The 6,444-nt window shown below is 40.3% G+C and overlaps 1 pseudogene; it reads left to right on the top strand.

The window, feature by feature from the left end:
- The first annotated feature begins 850 nt into the window (after window positions 1-850).
- Window positions 851-1,791, top strand: LOC140709761 (large ribosomal subunit protein uL23 pseudogene; annotated as a pseudogene).
- The last annotated feature ends 4,653 nt before the right edge of the window (window positions 1,792-6,444 follow it).

Genomic DNA, 6,444 nt, shown 5'->3' with positions numbered 1-6,444 from the left:
ATATAGCCAAAGTTTCCAATTATGTCCTGTTACAAGGTGAACAGATTCTTACTGGACTTTTGCTAACAACTATATTGTCATGAAAGTAAGAGTATTCAGTAAGACTTTCAAAATTCTAGAGAAATCAGGTGGGAAAAAAAGATAAATGCTCCATTTCTGTTTACAAAAGCATAATCTACTAAAATTGTTGTGAGTTAGAGTTAGCTTAAGAGTGGCCAGGTGCGGTGGCTCACGCCTGTAATCTCAGCACTTTGGGAGTCCGAGATGGGCAGATGACGAGGTCAGGAGATCAAGACCATCCTGGCTAACACGGTGAAACCCCATCTCTACTAAAAAATACAAGAAATTAGCCGGTGTGGTGGTGGGTGCCTGTAGTCCCAACTACTCAGGAGGCTGAGGCAGGAGAATGGCGTGAACCTGGGAGGCGGAGCTTGCAGTGAGCTGAGATCATGTCACTGCACTCCAGCCTGGGCGACAGAGCGAGACTCTGTCTCAAAAAAAAAAAAAAAAAAAAGTTAGCTTAAGAGAAAGAGGTTTCTTTTTTTTTCTTTTTTTGCTTTTATTTTTGAGACTGAGTGTCACTCCATCTCAATTTCTCAGTGTGGTAGGCAAAAACATGTTTATTAACAGGCCAAAATATCTAGTTTCTCTGTAAAAATAAGAAGCCAAAAGTATATAAACTTGAATTACTTATGTTCAGTAATTAATGTTTTAGTATTGTATCTTATTTATAAATGATGTAGATACTTAATGGAAATATTTTACTTAGCTTAACTTTAAGGTTAAAAATTACCAAAAGTATTTTGGAAACTACTATTAGCCAGATTTACTGTAAAAAACTTATTATTGAAATAACGTTTTTCACTTTTCACAAGATGGCACCAAAAACAAAGAAGGAAGCTCCTGCCCCTCCTAAAGCCGAAGCCAAAGCAAAGGCTTTAAAGGCCAAGAAGGCAGTGTTGAAATGTATCCACAGCCCCCGCCAAAAAGAAGATCTGCACCTCACCCACCTTCCAGCATCCGCAGACACTGCGACTCCAGAGGCAGCCCAGATATCCTGGGAAGAGCACCCCCCAAGAGAAACAAGCTTGACCACCATGCTGTCATCAAGTTTCCACTGACCACTGAGTCAGCCATGAGGAAGATAGAAGGCAACAACACGCTTGTGTTCACTGTCGATGTTAAAGCCAACAAGCACCAGATCAAACAGACTGTGAAGAAGCTCTGGGACGTGGATGTGGCCACGGTCAACATCCTGATTTGGCCTGATGGAGAGAAGGAGGAATATGTTTGACTGGCTCCTGATTACGATGCTTTGGATGTTGCCAACAAACTTGGGATCATCTAAACTGAGTCCAGCTGGGTGATTCTAAATAGATGTATGTCTTTTCACCATAAAAAAAGGAAATAATGTTTTTCATAAGAATGACAACTTAAAATCTTAAAGCTTATAGATTTGATTCTAATTATCTAGTAAGTATAATATTAGCTTCTTGTAAGCACTCAAGCAGAATAGAAACTTGTTTGTTGGCCAGGCACGGTGACTCACACCTGTAATACCAGCACTTTGGGAGGCCAAGGTGGGCAGATCATGAGGTCAGGAGATCAAGACCATCCTGGCTAACACTGTGGAACCCTGTCTCTACTAAAAATTTTTTAAAAAATTAGCTGGGCGTGGTGGCAGGTGCCTGTAGTCCTGGTTACTCCAGAGACTGAGGCAGGAGAATGGCCTGAACCCAGGAGGCGGAACTTGCAATGAGCTGAGATCACACCACTGTACCCCAGCCTAGGTGACAGAGCGAGACTACATCTCAAAAAAAAAAAAAAAAAAAAAAAAAAGAAACTTGTTTCTTTTATATTTAATAGTGGTAACTCTGAAGACATAGTTGTTTTATTACACAAAAAATATTACATTTATCTTATTTAACTAAGTTGTATCCAAATCGTGTTAACTTGAAAAACATTTGGATTGGTTCCTATATTTCTAGGAGTTTGGGGAATATTTATTTATATATGATTTTTTTTCCCAAGCCAAGTTAGAATAGAACACTTTTAGAGGATTTTATAAATGAATTTTGCAGTGCTATCCAGAGTTAAGAAAAATCACATATACAGAACATACATTAATAGACATACAAACACAAATAGAGATCTCATAGCTTTCATCCTGAAATTTTAGCCGCGAATCAGGCATAAATATTCTGATGGTTAATTTTAGATGTCTGCTTGATTGGATTAAGAGACACTAACATAACTGGTAAAGCACAGTTTCTGGGCATAAGTGTGAGGGTGTTTCTGGAAGACACTGAGATAAGGAAGATCCACCCTGACCCAATGTGGATGGGCACTGATATGCTTTGACTGTGTCCCCACCCAGATCTCATCTTGAATTGTAGTTCCTATGATCCCTACATGTTGTGGGAGGGACCTGGTGGGGGACGATTGAATCATGGTGGTGGTTACTGCCATGCTGCTCTCATGATAGTGAGTGAGTTCTCATGATCTGATGGTTTTATAAGGGGCTTTTCCCCTTTGACTTAGCACTTCTTGCTGCTGCCATGTGAAGAAAGACATCTTTGCTTCCCCTTCCATCATGATTGTGAGGCCCCTCCAGCCATGTGGAACTGTCAGTCCATTAAATCTGTTTGTTCTTTATAAATTGCTCAGAGTCAGGTACTTCTTCATAGCAGTATAAAAATAGACAAATACAGGCACCACACAATTGCTTGAGAGCCCAGACAGAACAAAAAGGAAGAGGAAAGGTGAAACTGAAACTGAAACATTCTTCTCTTGCGTTTGACATGAGAACTTCAGGGTCTCAGGCCTTTGTCCTCAGAATGAGAGTTACACCATTGGCTTAACTGATTCTGAGTCCTTTGGACATGAACTGAGCAATGCTACCAGCTTTCCTGGTTCCCCAATTTGAAGACAGCCTATCGTGGACTTTCTCAGCCTTCATAATTATGTGAACCTTCTCTCATCTGTCTATCTACATATATCCTACAGATTGTGCCTTTCTGGGGAACCCTGACTAATGTGATGACAATAATACAAAATTAACTAGTTTATATCGAAGACTTGGTTTTTGTCTTTACCCTCTTTTATGTTTGTATTATAACTGTGTTTCTGGAAAATGGAATAAGTTTTTATCTTCTTCATATGAGGGCTAAAGCTTTTTTTCACCAATGTTTTTGTAGATTTTTAAGATTTTCAAGATTTTCTTTTGACATATAATCTTATGAAGCTGAGAATTGAATTTTGTTTTATTTTTTCTATTTTATTTTTCAGCCTCAGGTGTTTGCTTTTGCAGATCCTTGAGCACACTGAGAGCTTCCCAGACATGGAGTGGGGTGCCTAAAGTTTCAGTGATTATAGGGAATTGAGAGACTCAGTTAGGAAAGTAAAGGTCTAAAGGAGGCAATTTGGAAGATCAAAATTTTCTCAAAAGAACTATTAAAGTTCTAAATAATTCTTGATAAAGTCATGGAAACAGGAAAGGAAGTAGACAGAATTAGTTCCATATTCGTGGAACACACAGTCAGCAGAGGTTTGAGAAGGGAGAATTTAGTCAACTGAGAAGTTCCCATGAAAGAAGCAAGACCAAGATCACAGACACACCATGAAACAAAAAGCCAGGAATAACTGCCAACCCAAGAGGAGAACAGAGAGGCCTCAAAACCAAAGCTAGGATAAGAAACTTCTAGCCCAAGAGTTACCTTTCAGACAAAGAAGCCTGAGATTCCAACCCAGCTTCAGAGAGTACTCATTCAAAATGTTTCTCAAACTGTAGGCTTTTAAATGACTTAGCCATGCATGCAAAAGGCATTTCCTAAGGTGGCACAGAAGATAGAGCCCCCGTATCCAAAGATAGCCAAGGAGAAAGAAAGACCCCTGTTGCCACAGCCAGTGGGCAAAGGCAACAGAGAAAGACACAAGGGTCCTTATCGGATGAGACCCTTGCAGATTTAGACTTATACAAACTCCTGAGAACTGGCAGGATGACAGCAATAAATGAGGTACCAACATTTCTACTCATTGGATTACAAGTTCTCAGGCATCCAAAATGATTAACAAAATGGAGATTTCTAGGGCTTCTGTGGGAGAGTATGGAAGGTCTTTTTGAACTTTTTAATGCTGTCAACTGAAGAATGATGAGCTTCATAAAATCAGAAAGGAGAGATTTCATTATGTTTTTGGTTTTTTGAGTCGTAGTTTCACTCTTGTTGCCAAGGCTGGAGTGCAGTGGAGTGATCTTGGCTCACTGCCAGCTGCACTTCCCGGGTTCAAGTGATTATCCTGCCTCATCCTCCCAAGTAGCTGGGACTACAGGCATGCGCCACTATGCCCAGCTGATTTTTGTATTTTTAGTAGAGATGGGGTTTCACCATGTTGGCCAGGATGATATTGATCTCTTGGTCTCAGGTGATCCACCCGCCTCGGCTTCCCAAAGTGCTTTGATTACAGGCATGAGCCACTGCATCCAGTGAGAGATTTATTTCCTGTAAAGGGTTGCAGCCTGCAGGATGGTCCTGACAGGCTAGGAAGCATAACCTCCAGCCAGAAGTCAGAAACAGACACTTCAAGGGAGAGGTAAAGGAAATAGTAATTTATGCTGAGTGGCATGGCCAAATACACATATTTAATAAGCTCTAGGAGGAGTCATGCATATTTATGAAAGGAGAAATGCATGCATGCGCAATTGAGTTTCTTGCTCCTTCATGGGTCCAATGTACAAAAAAATGGCAGTGTTAACATGATCCCAGGGTGGAGTTTTCAGCCCTCTGACATTAAAAGTTGAAGCAGAGGATATGAAAACTCACTCTGTGTATCCTGTGTAGGCTGTCCAGAACCTCTCCATCATGGGTGGTCTCTTATTAGGCAAGAGAGGAGAGGCAGCTTCAGGCAGTTGGTTGAAATCAGTGATGGAGTCTTTTGAAAGGCTTGTTTCTGTTAAATCCTTAGGGAAGAAAGCCTCATCATAGTTAGCAAAGGAGGGGATATAACGAGGTGTATCTGACCCCTGTCATCCTATCCTGCCCAACTTGTAATAGGGGAGGAAAAACAATTTTCTCTCTACCTTTACGGAATTCTAAGATGGGACCCTCTATAAATCCAGGAACTCAGTTTTGAAAGTCACTCTGGGATCCCCTCAGCCAAGAGTGGGTCTGTTCAGTCAGTTGGGAGCTTAGGATTTCATTTTCATTTATCAGTGCTAATGGGAATGTGTAGGCTGTCTTCCTGGCAGCTGAATTTGAAAGAAAATCCTTGGATGGGGTTAATGGCAGCTGTATTTTCTGGGGGCTCTGCTTTAATTAGATAAAGTAAGTTCTGGTAAGATTTCTTTATCTTCTGTATCTCAAATGTTTTCATTCAAATAATCTTTATAAGAACTCTTTTTTTTTTTTTTTTTTTTTTTTTTTTTTTTTTTTTTTTTGAGACAGAGTCTTGCTCTGTTACCCAGGCTGGAGTGCAGTGGCACGATCTTGGCTCACTGCAAGCTCCATCTCCCAGGTTTATGCCATTCTCCTGCCTCAACCTCCCAAGTAGCTGGGACTACAGGTGCTTGCCACCACACCTGGCTAATTTTTTTTGTATTTTTTTTTAGTAGAGACGAGGTTTCACCATGTTAGCCAGTATGGTCTCGATCTCCTGACCTCGTGATCCACCTTCCTCGGCCTCCCAAAGTGCTGGGATTATAGGCATGAGCTACTGTGCGCAGGTCCTATGACAACTCTTGATGTCTGAGTGGGTTCCCACACAGTCATCTGTTGTAAGACTTTCTGATTCCTTTTTTTTCCTTTCGTCATTATGAATAGGGCTTCTGTACATAATTGCATGGTAGCTTTTGTTTGGAAATAATATCAAAGTAGCTGTCAAAATACTTATGAACATGATTTTTGGATTGTAAGGTGAGACTTGTTTAGCTTTGGGAAAAACTGCCCAACTTGTAATAGGGGAGGAAACATAATTTTCTCTCTACCTTTACAGAATTCTTAGATGGGACCCTCTGTAACAAATTACAGATTAAAATGAGAAAAAAGTAGACAAGTTTAAAAACATGTATACCTTATGGATACATGGGAGATATTCAGGGAAAAATGAGTAAATCCCCAACAGGTGGCTTTCAGTTCAAGTGTAAATGCTACCTTCAACTTAAAGAAAGAAGAGTTGAGGCTCAGTAGTGGGGAGGTAACAAGCAAAAGCACAGTAGACAAGGGTAAGTTTTCTTATACAGACTTAACTCCATGCGTTCTCTGTTGATAAGACTCTTTAGTGATTTAGTCATCCTTCTCTTCTTGGTTAGTGCCGAGAGAGAGAGAGAGAGAGAGAGAGAGAGAGAGAGAGATCTTTTAAATGGGGATTTCATTTATAGATGTAAATTTTCCTTACACAAGAGTAACTTCTACTCTATTTTCAGAACTTCCTGTTTTAGCATTTTTTTCA

The sequence above is a fragment of the Chlorocebus sabaeus genome, chromosome 22, assembly GCF_047675955.1.
Source record: "Chlorocebus sabaeus isolate Y175 chromosome 22, mChlSab1.0.hap1, whole genome shotgun sequence".
Taxonomy (NCBI): Eukaryota; Metazoa; Chordata; class Mammalia; order Primates; family Cercopithecidae; genus Chlorocebus; species Chlorocebus sabaeus.
Note: the sequence above shows the minus strand (reverse complement) of the source record. Positions and strands in the feature narration are given on the sequence as shown.